This window comes from Mesoplodon densirostris, chromosome 15 (assembly GCF_025265405.1).
Source record: "Mesoplodon densirostris isolate mMesDen1 chromosome 15, mMesDen1 primary haplotype, whole genome shotgun sequence".
Taxonomy (NCBI): Eukaryota; Metazoa; Chordata; class Mammalia; order Artiodactyla; family Ziphiidae; genus Mesoplodon; species Mesoplodon densirostris.
Genome location: NC_082675.1, coordinates 50,420,208 through 50,438,171, shown reverse-complemented (window position 1 = coordinate 50,438,171; position 17,964 = coordinate 50,420,208). Strand labels below are relative to the sequence as shown.

At 38.2% G+C, this 17,964-nt stretch overlaps 1 protein-coding gene across 1 annotated transcript in view; it reads right to left on the bottom strand.

The window, feature by feature from the left end:
* Nucleotides 1-17,964, bottom strand: part of MAPRE2 (microtubule associated protein RP/EB family member 2) — a 162,331-nt gene that overhangs the window by 119,805 nt on the left and 24,562 nt on the right. Inside the window, exon 2 of the mRNA XM_060119123.1 lies at nt 15,026-15,087. The gene's annotated coding sequence lies outside the window, so the exon portion shown is untranslated. The remainder of the gene's footprint in view (nt 1-15,025; nt 15,088-17,964) is intronic.

Sequence of the window (17,964 nt, the reverse complement as noted above, 5' to 3'; positions counted from 1 at the left end):
GAGCCTGTGCTCCGCAACGGGGGAGGCCACAACAGTGAGAGGCCCGCATACCGCAAAAAAAAAAAAAAAAAAAAAAGTATATTATCCTGGGTATCATTTTGTCAGTAGCTTCAGTGTAGATTACCTTGTAAAGGTATTCATGAAGTGTGAAAATATCATATATCTTTGCTTCATCCTTTTTTTAAAAACCTGTCCTTTTCAAATGTCTGCACAACCACCAAATGCTATCAATTCTTCTCAAATTGCCTCAACTTTTTTTGTTTGTTTGTTTTGGGTTTTTGTTTTGTTTTTTGTTTGTTTGGTTTGTTTCCTTCAAATCTGTGTCCCCTGAGAGGCAGAGAAATGTGATAGCTTCTGGGAGTCTTCCTGGCTAAGCTCGTTCCTTCCAATCCATTCTATATATATGAATAGTTATTTGTAGTTTATAAAAGTAATATGCACACGTTAAGCATCGGAGGACTACAGAATGTATAATATTAAATGTGTAGTTAATGTTTTTTTAAACTATGTTTAGCTCTTGTGAGGTTACAAATGTATCTCTAAAAATTCAGCCGTTTTATTCTTGATTTATCAACATAGTATCTATTTTCTACTATAAAAGAAATTCGGCATACTTCTATTAACTTTCTCCTCTCAATTATTGTTAATATTTAAAGTTGTTCCAGTGGTTACCTTTACAACTTCAAGCAATATCCTTAAAATTTCTTGACTCATTCCAAGGAATATTACTTATTAACTCTTCATTTTATATGTTTCTTCTCAACTTTCCACTTTTAATTTGCATGGTTTTACCATTATGTCTCCTTTATCATTTATATTTACATTATGTTCTATGACTGTAGTCAAGTCTTCCTTGTTTTGACTATAGGTTGCTTCTAAACTTGAAATCTAGTAAATGGCATTTATGATTATGTAATTTCTTATTCTCTCCAAATTCAAGTGGTATTACCTTCCGTAAAGAAATAAATATGTCATTAAATCTTGCAATCTTGCAGTCAAAATAATAAGATAACAAAAACATCAGGGTCAATTGAACTATCTTTTTTCACAGGCCATTAATTGTTCCAAAATATATCTCATTTTAAGACTGAATTTGAATTTTAACAGGTATGTCAAATACATAGATGTGTTATCTATCTCTCTATATTTCTATACTGTATAGTTTATTTTTCCTAGACATTTTAACAATTTTTGGGGGGGCATAAGAAATATATACCATCATCTTATGATAAAAAATACTCAGATTCTAAATCTAGATATATATATATAATAGAATGACTTTTTTTTCTGTAAGACATTCATCATGGAACCCACTATCTAATTTGGATCAACTGATTTGATATTACTGCTGGCATCCTGATATTTCTTATAATTGGACTCTTCCATTAGTTCTATAAGTTTCTGGATGTTAATTTATCCTTTATTTTATTCTCTTGTATTTTCCTGGACTACATCTTCAAGTTGTTTTTTGAGAGGCTAAGAGAAGTTTTCAAGGCTTTTCATGTCTGAAAATGTCTATTTGTTCTCATACTTTATTCTTAGTTGGGCTGAGTACAGAACCATGGTTTCAAAATCAATCCCCCTCTGAACTTTGAACACATGGTTCCACTGTCTCCCAGTCTCCAGTATTATGTATCAAAGTTTATGCCATTCAGGTGATCACTCTTCTGTGGGTAGTGCTCTCATTGTCTGACTTTTCACCCCAGAAGCTCTAAATCTTTTTTATCCTAAACTTTCACCAACATAGGTTTGGGATTTTTATATTTATTTTACTCAGTGGTCAGTGGCCTCTCTTAATCTGAATCCTTATGTCTTTATTTCTTTCTCTCCAATGTCTCTACTTTTCCTTTAAGGACTCTTCTTAATCTTGAACTTCAAGATCATCTTTCCATATCACTAATACTTTTCTTACATCTTTTCTTACATTTTCCATCTTCTCATCTTTTGCTCTATACTCTGGAATACTCTTTAGCTACATTCAGGAAGTCTTTCTCTTGATTTTTAGTTTGCAGGAACTCATGTTTTCTAACTGCTTTTTATCCATAGCTTCTCTTCTTTTGGAAAGGGGGTAGTGAAGTTTAATAGATGCAATACTTTTCATACTGTCTAAGGATAGTAATTAGATCTTTTTGTTGTTTTCTTCTATCCTCAGAATTATTTTATCTGGATTATAATAATTCTGTGAGTGATTTCATCTGTTCTTTTTTTAATTTTTCTTTTGTATGTTCAATATTTCCTACTATCTAAAATGTAAAGTTTAAATAACAGTCTGGTATTTGGGAATTGGTGCAGTTAGAGCCCAGCTTGTCTTTCTTCTTAATCCTCCATTTATCACATTAAAGAATCAGTCATCCCCTTACCCCATTGAGAGGGGTTATGCTCTGTTCCCTGTATCTTCTGACTGTCGCCTGCAGTGTCCTTTTTCCTTTTTTTTTTTTTAATGTACTCATATTTTAAAAAGCTAGGCTCAGCTCAAAGTCTGCCTCTTCTGAAGTCTTTATGAGCATCCTAAGATGGTCAAAATTCTGTATTACTTAAAAACATTTGAGTTTTGTACAAATGATTGTTCTTTGAGCCAGCTATGTCAGTTTTTTCAACCAAAATTTTATCTACTATTGATATTTTTACCCTGAAGTCCAAAATAATTTTACCTAATTGTGATTAACTTTTAAAAGCAAATGTTTCATGTTCTGATATCTTACTCTACAATAAAAATATCAATGTTTTGATGAGATGCAACTTAAAAAATAGTGCGCCTGAGTTAGGCAATTTTTATTATACTTTGTTTTCTTGATCAGGTGGTAAGAGTAGTTGGATAATATTCTTTCAAGACACCTGTATAGCACTGTTACGGTGTAATTACACTATGTTCCAAGCACTCGGTTCATATTTTTTGACAGACCAAACAAAGTTTCTAAGCCAGGCACGGGAAAAAGATGCTAATGGTTCAATCCAGCTTATAAGCCAAAGTAATGTTGCGTGAGTGGCATTACCTCACACAAATCTGAAACATATCTCTCCCCAAGAGCAAAAGTAAAGTTAGAGACACAAGAATCCCATGAGAGAAACTCTAGCAGGCAGGTATTATATAGCCTAGTCATTGCCTTGAAAAATAACAGAACAACACCTCAGCAGTTTGAAACATCATGGTCCAGTAAAGGTTTAACACCGTATTCCAAAGCAGAAGTATGAAGTATTGGAAAATAAAAAATCCTCATGGCCTAGAATTTAGTCCTCTAGGGAGGCACTCTGAGGCTTATTCTAGCCTTGACTGTTCATGTTCCCTAATATAGTTTGATATCAACCTGATTACCTGTGATTCATTTGAAAGGCTTTCTTGAAGACTCAAACATGACTAACTTTAGAACAGAGACAAACACGTCAGTGCATGCATTTTAAGCTGAATGATATTTGAGGTAAGGGATGCTGAAAATCTGTCATCTGCAAGTCACTGGGCAACCTGATCCCAAGCCAGTTTTATAGACTATACAGAATTCAAGAAGCATATATTACGTAACTAATGTCTGGGAGAGGGGGTGGTAATTAAAATAGAATGCATCATCTGTTGCTCTTGAGAATATCATGTTTTAGAAGTTAAAAATTACATATGTGAAAAATTTGTTTAAAATCCAAGGTAATATCCAATTAGGAATTCCAGAGTATAATAACTATTCACAGGGGATGTGGAAACACACAGATAGGAGACTTCCAGCCAGGGGTATTAACCAACCAATTATGATCTATAAGTTTAAAACCTGCCAAAGTTAGTTTTTAAACAGACTCTGCACATCAAACAATGGAAGGTTGAAATAATAATGGTAAGTCAACTCTAAATACTACTGTATAGATATTAACACTGTAATCATGAGTATGTGTGGCAGCATGGAAACCGCTCATGACAAAGTGAAATAAAAAGCAGTGTCCTAAAGTATGCACAAGATATGCTTACAACTATGTCAAATTATATGAAGGGGGGCATTTGTTAGGGTAGGATCATAGGTGTTTGCTTTTCATGATTTCCACCATTATTTTCAATAGTGGAAATTTTGGAAATGCCTTAGAAGTAGAAGAAAATATACATGTAAGAGACATGTGAGAAGGCAGGCAGCATTTGAACTCTGGGAGATGTTTGATTAGATGACTGTAGATAATCTAACCTACCTCTCATAAGATATATCATAAATATATAGAAGTACCAGGAAGCTTGAGACTTTGCCGTGATGGTAACTAAGCTGTTGGGATCTGTCTTTATTTCTTGAGTCAGTCCGAATGACTGTACATCTATGACACTAATAGTTGTATTTCTATGGGGGGGGGTAAGCTACAATCAACATAACTGAAGTGGTAGTGGGTAGGGAGGGCAGGGAGGAGAGGTGGCACACAGGTACAACTTCCGAGATAATTGGATTAAACACACACACACACACACACACACACACGGAATTAAAGTCTGTGAGTACTGCTTGTGGAAATAACTTTGGATTCACACCTGCTTGGATTCGCATCCTGTCTCTACCACTTACTATGTGCCTTGAACAAGCCAGTCATCCCTCTGAAAACTCAATTTTCTCATTTCTAAAAAAGCAGAAACAAGGTTCACAGCTGACATATATGATAACCAACACATTAATGTGTGAAGTTGCTAGCCGGGTATTTGTACACAGTAGGCATTAAGTTTGTTCTCTCTCCCACATTTTTCTTTGTACACAGGACTCCAGTGTTCAGGTATCAGAGACAAAATTCAGGTAGAAATGAAGGTGACTCTCCCCTAGCAGTAGGTTGTTTTCAGATCTGGCCCCCTCCCCCATGCTTACCCTCACATGGGCCAGTGTCCCTAGGCTATAACAAACTTGATGGCAGGATGAGGCCAGGCCAGACTTGTTTGGCCATCAAAGACCAGAGTGAGTTTCCTGGGTTAGCTCTGTTTCTATGCTGCAGTTAAAATTTCTGTACTGTCTAATCTGTCTTCTAGAAATGGGCGGTCCAATACAGTACCACTGGCCACATGTGGCTATTTACATTGAATTAAAATAAAATAAAATAATAAAATGTTCCTTAATCACGTAGCCACATCTCAAATATTCAATGGGCACATATGCCTAGTGGCTCCCCAAATAGTTGGTATAGATAGAACATTTTTATCACTGCAGAACATTTAGAACTCTGCTCTGAAGCTGTGGGGTATCAGTGGGAAAAAGAAATATCATAGGCTTCATACCCATCATCTTTGTTCATTAATTCTTTGATTTTTTTAATGACTTTCAGGCCAGAAAAATAAACTTAGAGAGTGAAGCCAGGTAGAAGAAACATATTTCCTGATTAGGGGGCCTCAATATATACAAGCATTCCAGGCACCAGCCTATGAGACATCAATAGCATTCTTTCCACATACCACAACCCACTTGTAAAGAAAATTGTGATAAGATAGGTCAACCTCAGAGTAATTTAAGTGACACTTTTGCTAGCAAAAATGAGTATTTCTTAACCAGATCCTGGTGCTCTATGCATAAGGCAGAAATCTCCTATAGGGATATACAATTTATTAACGGTTTGCCAAGCAGTTTGGCAGTTTTATGTTTTCACACAATGCAATAGTTGCCTGTGGTGCCACCAATGACAGGCAGTACAAGTTTGTGAATGGGAGATGTGACACCAAACGACTCAATAAACCGTTCAAAGTTTCATTCTGAACCAATCAATTGTTAATTAAGGCTGGCCACCCAACAATCTATTCTGTCAACAGGGGGCCCTCGTGAGTTAGTTACAATCCCTGTACAAATATCAAACTCATAAACCAAACCATCAACAGCTGTTAACCCCTTCATTTGGCTCGTGCAACATTTTAAAAAGAAAGAAGAAAGCATTTGCCCACTTGAAAGTAAACATATTGTCCTTGAGATCAATTTCATGTTTTCCCAAAAAGGAACCCTTATAAAGTTTTCATCTACTCAGGTACATATGCCTTGTTTGAACTGTTGAACCCTGCTTGGGGGGGAAAGAGGCACCCTGCCTAGAAGATCAGCACAACTATAAATTCATGCCCTCCACACCTGAGTGGGTGTCAATGCTTCCAGACCATCCTTCTGCTTCCCTACTCAGCACTCTGTCATTATTCACAAACCAGCAATTTCAATACTTTTTCAGTTTCTTTAGATCTCTGACCTTTCCACCTTCCCTCCCCCAGCAGATAGCGTTGTCCTTGACTTCAGAGGGTAATTGAAGCCATTAGACAAGAATTTAAGTTTCCTGCCCCCAAACCTACACATTTACCTGCACGGTAGTCATCTTATTCTGTTTCTTGCTTGTTGCAACGTAGAGGTGTATCCTGGCCAGTTGCCTCCTGCCCTGTAACCTTCTACCAGACCCCAACACACTGCTTCTACTGGCTCCTTCCCAGCAATATTTGAACTGATCAAGTCTCTTCCACCTTGAATGGACTCTTCTTCCTTACAGGTCCCCCTTTCTCTCCTCATTCTTATAGCCAAATATCTCAGGGCTTATTTAAAGCTGCCCTCTCAGCTTACCCTCAACCCTGCCCATATCCTCAAGTCCATTCTCTAGTAGGTCTGTGTCTTTATTCCCGTCTTACCCCTAGGTTCTTCATGACATTTTTTTTTCTTAGATTCCATATATATGTGTTAGCATACGGTATTTTTCTCTTTCTGACTTACTTCACTTTGTATGACAGACTCTAGGTCCATCCACCTCACTACAAATATCTCAATTTTGTTTCTTTTTATGGCTGAGTAATATTCCATTGTATATATGTGCCACATCTTCTTTATCCATTCATCTGATGATGGACAGTTATGTTGCTTCCATGTCCTGGCTATTGTAAATAGAACTGCAGTGGGAGGGTGGGAGGGAGGGAGACGCAAGAGGGAAGAGATATGGGAACATATGTATATGTATAACTGATTCACTTTGTTATAAAGTAGAAACTAACACACCATTGTAAAGCAATTATACTCCAATAAAGATGTTAAAAAAAAAAGTTGCCTTTTCCACGCCTCCATTTCCCCCTCACTCCTCAACTTCCATGCTGGGTTCCACTTTCACCACGAGAGAAAAAATCGTCATCATCAAGATCACTAACAACCTTTTGGTTGCTAAACCAATAGGCACTTTTAGTCATTATTTTACTTAACCTCTGTGGAACATTTGGGTTTATCAATCCTTGGCTTTTTGCTCAGTGTTGAAATGCTATTTTCCCTTGGCTTCCATGAGAGCATATACAACTGGTCTTTTTCCCATGTTTCTGGCTAATCATTATCAGTCTCTCTCTCACTGTAGTAAAATACATATAACATAGAACTTACCATTTTAACCACTTAAGTGTAGAGTTCAGTGAAGTATGAAGTACTTTCACTGTTGTGCAACCATCATTAGCATCCATCTCCAGAATTCTTTTCATCTTACAAAACTGGAACTCTATACCCATTAAACAATAACTCTCCATATCTCCCTCTCCCAGCCCCTGTCAACCACCATGCTACTTTCTGTCTCTATGGATTTGGCTACTCTAGGTACCTCATATAAGTGGAATCATACAGTACTTGTTTTTTTGTGACTGATGTTTCACCTAACATAACGTCCTCAAGGTTCATCCATGTTGTAGCATGTAGCAGAATTACCTTCCTTTTTTAAGGCTGAATAATATTCCACTGTATGTATAAACCATATTTGGTTTATCCATTCATCTGTCGATGGACACCTTGGTTGCCTTTGGCTATTGTGAATCATGCTGCTATAATCTACCCCTTAAATACTGGTGATCTTCAAGGTTCTGTTCTCCTTGGACAGTTTTACCTAGATTCACAGCTTACTGCTTACATGCTAGTGACTCCCAAAACTATACTTGTGGCTCATTTTTCCCTCTTTTGGGATTCAGATCCCAAATCTCTATATACACACTCTTGGATGTCATGGGCACCCTCAACATATTTAATACTGAGTTTCTGACTCTTGCCATCACAGTGTTCCCTCAACCCTGTGTTTCCTATCTCAGTAAATACCACTAGAGCTCCCACTTACTTATATCAGGCACCTGGGCATCATCCTCTGCAAACCATAGCACTACCATTGGGGGAGCTCCCAGGGAAGCCCACTGAACTCCATGGTTGCCAGGTGACTACTTCTTACTTTGACATCCCTGAAGGGGGTCCCGAAGGATAACGAGTGCTTTGGTGAAAGACCCCTCTCCATTAGTCCTCTCTATACACACCCTGTATTCTCTATAGCCCTTACCTGACTTTTTCTTCTCAGCACTGAAATAGGCTTACCACATAGCAAGCACTCAATACACTCAATACACGTGTTGAATGAATGAATTAGACCTTGACCTCTCCCTTACCCATGCTGTCTATTTTGTTTTCTAAACTATACTCAAACCCACCTACTTCTCTCTACCCCAGCTGCCACCATCAGCTAATCCAGATGCTCATCATCATCCTCCACTTTGTGTTTCCACTTCTAATCTCATCCCCTCCCGATCACTTTCCATACAGTTGCCAGGGTGACCATCCTAAGATTAAAATGATAGAAGTTTTACTTCTCTACTTAAAACACCTCAACCATCACTTTCAGGATACAACTCAAAGCTCTTCACAGGCCTCACAAGGCCCTTCCTGATCTGCTTGTCCATCCAGTCCTCCTCTGACTACTACCTTGATGCTGCAGCTCATTACTGAATGTCTTTCAATTTTGCTAAAATGCCATATGATTCTCTTATCTTCTTTCCAGGTCTTTGAAGATGCTACTCTTTCTGCCCAAACAATCCCTCATTCCCTGCAGTCCCCTTCTCCCCAACACCTGCTAGCTCCTCCTTTTTCTTTGGGTCTTAGATGAGATGTCACTGCCTCTTGGAAGCCCCATCTGACCTCCCTGCACCAGTCGTGGCTTTGCTGTCACTGCTAGGAGGATGACAGGATGTCACGGGAGCCCCTACCATAGCCGTTAGCACCTTGTAGAGGAAGTTGCCTGTTTTATTAGTGTCCGCTATGGTGGGCCATAGCTCCATCAGGGTTGAGACCCTGACTTTCTTGCCCAAAACATACCCTTGGAGCCTTGCATGGTGATGGGGCCATGGTAGAAGCTTCATATTTAATATGTAATCCTCCAAAAATAAATTGGCCTGGGACATTTCAAACATCCAGAAAAGTAGAAAAAATTGTATAATAGCATAACGTACACCATACCACCAGCTATGTTCTGTAGTTAACATTTAGCCATACTTTCTTCATCTAATCATCTTTCTCTCTTTGACAAATCATTTTGAAGTAAATCATGGAGAAAATGAATGAATTCTAAGTCTCACCAACATGTTCACAGACCATATAAAATAAGCTACTGAAGAAAAGGATAAAGAACCATGAATAAAAACCTTTAGATCTCTACTTAACTGTAGTCCAGTGAAATTCAGAAATGAGAACATTAAGCTGTGCACCAGATACTTTTATGAATGTACTCTCACTCCATCATTTAATTCACATGAGTCTTACAAGGTCACCTCATTAATAAACAAAAGGAAATCTGTCAAGAACCTGTAGCTCCAGGAGGTAAGGAGAAAGAAAATAAACATTTGCTGAGTGCCCATAATGTATCCAATACTTAACGGTTACTGCCAATTATTCTCACAACAAACTCAAGATGTAAAAACTCAGTGAGGTCAAGTTATTTGCCCAGAACTTAAGGGAGGTAAATGGCTGATGCAGGAATTTGTTCCAAGTTTCCCTCTCTTTCTACCACTATTCATTACTTTTAAAATTAAAAATATTTACTTTAAAATTATTTTTTGCTCTGGTCCGAGAGGGGTAAAACATATATTGCTTCTACAGGCACAAGGAATGCTTAGGCTAACACTTTTTAGTTCTTTTTACTTCGGTGGTATAGATGAGGCAGAAAAAATTACAGCAGTGAATATGGAACAAGAGCATGTGAGAGTCAGAAGCCAGGGTTCTGGTGCCGTGGCATTGTCACCAAATGTCTGACACTAGGCTAGTCACCCAACTCCCTTCATACAAGAACGTGCATCTGTCAGATGAGTGAGTTGGGTTAGATTATTACTGAGGTTCCTTCCAGCTGTTAGAAAACAAAACACCCATGAAACCCTGTACTTCTTAGTGCTTTGCTTCAGTCATCAGCTGGTGAGGGCCAGGATGTAGGTCTTGCTGATCCCAGCCTTAGGCTCTGTGCATTCTCAGTGAATGTGCCCACTGGGGGAACCAGCTGTAAATGTAGGCCAATTTTAATTGGAATGTTGGTCAGTACAACTAGAGTAACCTTCAAACTTCCAGAAGCAGATCTCCCACAGATTCTGACCCAATAACTGATGATGAAGACAGTGCCAAAAGAGGAGCCAGGGAAAAGCTCCTCTTCAAAGAAAACCCTGGTTTCATCCCTACCTCCATGTATCCTCTGCTAGATAAGCCATCCCACCAATCACACAATTTTCTTTTTAAAGGCTGTCTACTCCACTAGAGAGTAAGCTTTAAGAGCTCTGTCTGTTCCCCTTTATATCCCGAGCTTGTAGCACAGGACTTGGCATGTAGTTGGCAATCAAGACATGCTTATGGAATGATGGGAAAATCTCACCACCTCCAAGCATCCCAATCCAATTTACCTTCAAAGTTTGGCTCAGATGCCATCTCTACCTCCTCTCACCCCTCCCAAACGCCTTCATATTTTAACTGTATTTCTCCTATGGTGTGTCTCATCTTGTGTATTTTATTACAGCTATTTACGTAGGTATCTTAGCTCCCCAGTAAGGTCAAACTCAGACAGAAGCTATCTTCTGCACACCATTAAAATCTTACAATACACAGTTCATAGTAGGCACTCAATAAATGTTTGTGGAAGGAGCACATCATTTATATATTGTTACATATATGTTTACATATACACACACACAAAGTAATTGGCACAGTTCTTTACATATAGAAGACATTCAATAAATATTATTGAATAAAGTAAGTGCTGCTTCTCACAAAGTTGTGGTGAGCCTAATACCCTCAAACTGCAAACACTTGTAAAGTACTCCAAACCTTTTAAGAAAAGATGTGGGGGGCTTCCCTGGTGATACCCAGGTGGTTGGGAATCCACCTGCCAATGCCAGGGGACACAGGTTCGAGCCCTGGTCTGGAAAGATCCCACATGCCGCGGAGCAACTAAGCCTGTGCACCACAACTACTGAGCCTGCGCCCTAGAGCCCACGAGCCACAACTACTGAAGCCCGCGTGCCTAGAGCCCATGCTCTGCAACAAGAGAAGCCACTGCAATGAGAAGCTCGCACACCGCAATGAAGAGTAGCCCCTGCTCACTGCAACTAGAGAAAGCCTGCGCACAGCAACAAAGACCCAACGCAGGCAAAAATAAAATAAATTAAAAAAAAATATGTGGTAAACTAGATTAAAAGTCATACAAATGGTCATAGCCTTGGATAATAATCTTACTTCTGGGATTTTGTCCTAAGGAAATAAACAAAACCAAAGAAAAAACAAACAACTAAACTAAACCAACCAAAACAATAAGAAAGTCTACAAAAAATTTAGTATAGCATTTTTTAGTGAAAAATTAGAAGATATTTTACGGCACATTGATACAACATAATACTATTCTAATGATTGTTCTGATGACTCATGAAAGATGTTTGTGATTAATATCAAATAAAACACAAAATTCACACGTGCTATGTTATCCACTATAGAAAAACAGGAATACTTAAGGGAATAGCAAATATGCAAAAAAAAAAAAAAGAAAGAAAGAAAAATAGTTATTTTGGGGTGGTATTTTTATGGGCGATTTTTCCCCCCTAAAGTTTCCTTTAAATTTATTATTTTTATAATAAAAATTCTGGTAGAATCAACATAAAAGTTTCCTTAATGTAGCCGTATTTCCTATAGACAGTTATTTAGTGAGGACCAAAGCATAAATTACAATGTCTGTTAATAGCTATCGCTCCAGTGTTTGACACTAGGACTCAAGTGATACCTGAGTAGGGATGCTCTTCTGTGTCATGAGGTACAAAGCATAGGCATGGTGTGCAGGTGCAGGAACAGATTTGGATGAGAAGCAAGCAGTTAGACCCAGCAAATGAATCTCGGGAACCACACAACTGATGATAAAATTGCTCACTCAAGGAAACTATTAATACCAGCTTCCGAGAGGGTTAAATGAGGAGGTTGCAACCCAAAAGGGATATGAAGAGAAGGGAGAAGAATGAAGGATGGCTGTCTTCTTGGTTCTCCACCACCTCCTATTTCCTTACTGTCTACTATATCAGACAAGGCTGTAAACCCTGCCAGCCAAATGCTGCTGGCTGCCTGTTTTTTGTAAATAAAGTTTTACTGGAAGCCAGCCAAACCCATTCATTTATGTTTATTATGTTTTCACGCTACAATGAATTGAATAGCTGTGACAGAGACTGTACGACCAACAAGGCAGAAAACTATTTACCATGTGGCTCTTCACAGAAAAAGAATTTGTCCCATAGCCCCATATATATAAGGAGGTTTATACACAGATGCCCAATTTAGATATCAGGCCATCTTTTTCTATTACTTTTTCTTCAAACATGCCGGCTTGAAAGATAAATTATACAATCACCTGATTATCCAAACAGAATTTTGAGGGTGAAAGTGGGGTGGTAACTAGATGATATTCCAGGACAACAGAAGTTAACTAGGACTGTCCTGGACACCAGATATATAGACCCCCTCCTAGGGCACACGAGTGGGTTTCAAAGGGCACTCAGTGCCTGTCCAGGGACTGCTTTTTTTTTTTTTTAATGAAGTATAGTTGACTTACTATGTTGTGTTAATTTCTGTTGCACATCAAAATGATTCAATTATACATATATATATACACATTCTTTTTCAAAAATATTCTTTTGCATTATGGTTCATCATAGGATTTTTTTTTTCTTTTTATGGTACGCAGGCCTCTCACTGTTGTGGCCTCTCCCATTGTGGAGCACAGGCTCCGGACGCGCAGGCTCAGCGGCCATGGCTCACGGGCCCAGCCACTCCGTGGCATGTGGGATCGTCCCGGACCGGGGCACGAACCCGTGTCCCCTGCATCGGCAGGCGGACTCTCAACCACTGCGCCACCAGGGAAGCCCCATCATAGGATACTGAATATAGTTTCTCATGTTATATAGTAGGACCTTGTTTATCCATTCTGTATATAATAGCTTACATCTGCTAATCCCAACCCCCCACTCCATCCCTCCCCCAACCCCCTTCCCCCTTGGCAACCACAAGTCTGTTCTCTATATCCATGAGTCTGTTTCTGTTTCATAGATAGGTTCATTTGTGTCATATTTTAGATTCCACATATAAGTGATATCATATGGTATTCATCTTTCTCTTTCTGACTTACTTCACTTAGTATGATAATCTCTAGTTGCATCCATCTTGCTGCAAATGGCATTATTTCATTCTTTTTATGGCTGAGTAGTATTCCTTTGTAAATATAAGACGTACTACATCTTCTTTATCCATTCATCTGACGATGGACATTTAGGTTGTCTCCGTGTCCTGGCTATTGTGAACAGTGCTGCTGTGAACCTAGGGGGTCATGTATCTTTTTGAATTATAGTTTTGTCTGGAAATATGCCCAGGAGTGGGATTGCTGGATTATATGGTAATTCTGTTTTTAGTTTTCTGAGGAACCTTCATACTGTTTTCCATAGTGCAGCCACTTACATTCCCATGAACAGGGTCCGAGGGTTCTGTTCAGGGACTGCTTTTATGTGCACATGGAAAGCTCAGGCGGCTCCTCTTATTGGTTCTTCCTATTTCAATTGCCCTCAGATGCCTTTCTACTTCCTTCCCTCTGTCCCAGCTCTGTCCTAGGGCCAGTTCTGATTGTTGAAGAGGGCAGCTCTTTGGGCACCACTCAGGGTACATACAGCATCTCTACTTTCCTTAGAGCAAAAGGGGCAAAGTTCCTTCCAGTTCAAAGTTCCTCATCCTATTTAAATAAACCTTAATTATTTCAAATCATTACAAATAAGAATTTTGTACCTGTAAATTTCACTTGTTTTAATATCTAGGCAACTCCTAAAAATTCTACTCTTCTTAAGAATTTTCAGTTTCTCTTCTCAAATAATTCATTTAAAAATGACCATCAATCATAGCATTTATCACAAAGAGACCCCAAGACAAATATGGTATATTACCTATTGATTTGAGCTTTTAAGACTCACCAATACTGTTTGGAGAATTAGTGAAGAATGAAGTTTCTAATTTTATCCTTCCAGAATGATAAACAAAAGAAAACAACACGTACTCCCCACACACCTTTTTTCCCCCTAGTAAAAATTTCGATGCTGTGGGCAAAAAGTAAAACAAAAGATGTTTAGTGCACCCTTAATGAAATCTAGGACTTAACACTTTGTGAGACTATTCTCTGTGTGAACAATAAATAGCTCAAAGCTTTGAAACCTCACTGGATGGCTTTCCAAATATTGCCATCTGGTGGAATTTCAGTTAATTGTTCCTTTGTTCTAGTGAGCTCCTGGAATATTAGATGGAGCACCAGTGGGAAACAACAGAAGGTCAAATGATTGTGTCTCAAACACAAATCCCAAACTGAAAACATGAGGCTTTCTGAGCTTTCATCTCCTTTAAGACGCCCACCTCTATTGTAAAGTCAACAGAGCAGTTGCCTGGATTTTTAACAAATAATCCCTTCTTCATAATTAGAAATGTCATGAGGTCATTTGACTATATCTTAAAATTCTCTCACTTCACTTCTCACCAGTAAGATCTCCAAAGTTAAACTTTAACTGGCTTGAGCATTTTTAGAGGAATTGCGGATAACAGTTAATTAGCCCTTAGTACACATGGGAAATGGAATGTAGTTTGAAAAACAATGTTTTAATGAAGCATGTTTACTCGAATACTCGCTTTAACTGTATAATGGAATTTTGAAAATAAATTTGTTACAAAGGCATTAATAATACACACTCCAATTTAATCTGTAAACAGGGAGTCATGCAACATAATTTATGTTGAAATCTTACCTTGAGCATCCAGGCTCTCTGCCTGGCTGTCGAGATGAAATGTTCCTCTGAGAAACAGGATACTGGGATCGTAAAAATGAAAAGAAAAAAAAGAAAAAAAGCATTTACTGTGCTGAAAACATCAGAGCAAAGGGTTATTTAGTTCATTGGGTGTGGCCAGCAATGGAAGAGAAAATTAAAAAGCACACATCCAAATTCAGTTGACTTTATCATATGAGAGAGTAACTTAGCCAAGCAATAGCCTTGTCAGCTACATTATTATATCAGTTCTTGTGTTGATTAATCATAGTTTGAGAGTATTTAGATAATGTCAGTCCTATGAAGAGAATTTTTTTTACCCTCCCCTCCATAGCCTCATGTGATGAGAATCATGTGTTAGCAGATAACCCAAGGAACCAATGCCCCCAGTGAGGTATCAAATGCCAACGTCAATTAAAGTATTGACTTCCCCAAACTTGGGTTATTCTGCAGACTTTATATCTAGTATCAAAACCGGCTTATTCTTCTAGTTAAAAGATGTGTTTAGGGACTTCCCTGGTGGCACAGTGGCTAAGACTCCGTGCTCCCAAGGCGGTGGGCCCAGGTTTGATGCCTGGTCAGGGAACTTGATCCCACATGCATGCTGCAACTAAGGAGCCCACGTACCGCAACTAAGGAGCCTGCATGCCGCAACTAAGACCCGGCGCAACCAAATAAGTAAATAAATATTTTTAAAATGATGTGCTTAATTTTAACAGGACAAGCATTGCCAGGATCAAACTTCAAAATATATACACCATCAAGGAATTATTTACTTTCTTTATATGAATTTGCTATTTATCTTCAAAATATGCTCTGACTAAATGATAAGACAATAAATTGATGAAGGACAGATCCAATTCAAGAGGTTGAGACATGTGTGTGAGCTGTGGGTTTTGAGGGGTCCAGGTTGGGGGTGGGGTGGATGGTAACTGGGGAGGCTGCTTGTGGCTCAAGCAGTTGCTCCTAAAAAGGACCCAAGATGCAGATGTGTGTGAGCCTTAGTGGTCTTCCCACCACACCCAAGAAACAGACTAGAAATGACCCCTCTCCACCTGCCACCTAAGCCCTCACCCTGCACATTGCTCTTCTGTGTTTTCTGTATATGGCCATTTCAGAAATGCCTTTGGTGCTTGTTGAGTTTAACATCAATTGTATAAAAATAAAGTATTTGTGGCAGATCCAACACAATGTGATTAATCCCAGACATAGTTCTGGAGATGCCACTTGGAGAAAGATTTTAAGAAAGGGAAGAGGGAGGCATTATATATATATATATATTTTTTTTTTTTAAATAAGGGAAAAAGGAGATGGTAAAAGGAAATAAATGCAAATAACAAAATGTAAGTGCTGAGAGAATAAACAAAGGTGATAGCTGAATTTTCAATGTTATACCATTCAATAAGGGAGTTCAAAAGTAATTCATAGAATTTGGCTTGTATAAAAATCAGAAAATTTAACGTGGATGGTTTCAAGAAGTGACCTCAGATACAGATAAGCTGACAATTTTTTCCCTTCAGATAGAACAGGTAGAATTTCTTCACATATTTTACAGAATTTAATTTTATGAGTGTTTCACATTTTTCCCATAATTTAATGAGTTGATAATACTAAAAAAAATCTGTTCCCATCCATGTCAGTTTCTTTTCCTAAGTCCATCTTTGAGATATTTTAACTGAATCAGAATAAAATTTTCATTTGTCCTCTTTATTTAACTAGTACCAGTAGCTACATTACTAGGCAAAGTGTTGGCTACCAAGCTAGGAAGCAAGAGTATAAGGTTCCTAGTTTATCTGTAAACCAGATAATTAGCTCTTAGAAAATTCAGGATCAGCTGTATACAACTGGTCTTTTCTGTTCTGACAACAAGAGCCCATTGCTAACATTCTCAACAGCTGTGATGGATCAGTTTGGAGAAGAATGAGACCATTTATTGAATACCCCTGCACAAGTCATTTGACATATTTTATCTAATTTAATACTCAAAACCATCTTATTACCGAGGCTCAGGGCAGTGGAGCAGTTTCCCAATATCATGCAGCTCTAGTTCAAGTTCTAATTGAGTCTGACAGACTCTGCTTTGTCCACACAACACCACGTTAAAAGCCAGGCCTCTGACATTGATTCGAAACACCTGGAGAGCTCTTGGTCTACTCCTGGGATGTGGTAGGTGCTCAATAATGCCTTGTGAGGGTGAAGGTCTAGGGTCCCCCACTGGTGGGGATGTCAGGGAAGGCAAACAGTTTTTTCTGTGCTGCCTGGCATAAGCAGAGCAGTTATTGTCTCTAAGTTTCACACTTTTTAAAAAGATGAACTCAAAATAGGTCACTATGTAAATGTGAAATATTAAACTTTTAGAAAAAATTAAAACAGGAGAAAAGCTTTGGGATCTAGGGCCTGACAAAGAGTTTTAAGTTTTTAAGTTTTTGACAACAAAAAACGCAATCCATACAAGGGAAAAATTGATAAATTGGACTTCATCAAAATTAAGAACTGTTGTCCATCAGGTGTAAATATAAGGTATAATTAGGAGAAAATATTTTCAGACCACATATCTGACAAAGGACAAGTATCTAGAATAAGTTAAGAAGCTTCAAAACTCAGCTAAAAACCAAACAATTAGGAAATAGGCAAAAGACACTGACAGACATTTCACTGAGGAGGATATACAGATAGCAGATGAAATGATATTCAATGTCATTAGCCATTAGGTAAGTGAAAAAAATAAAACCATAATGAGATATCACTAGACATTTATCAGAAGGACCAAAATAAGGACTAGTAACAATCTGAAATTCTGATGAGGATGAGAAGAAACTAGACCATTCATATATTGCTTGTGAGAATATAAAATGGTTCAGCTACCCTAGAAAACATTTGATTGTTGTAAAAAACCAAACCAAACCAAACAAAAAATGAAA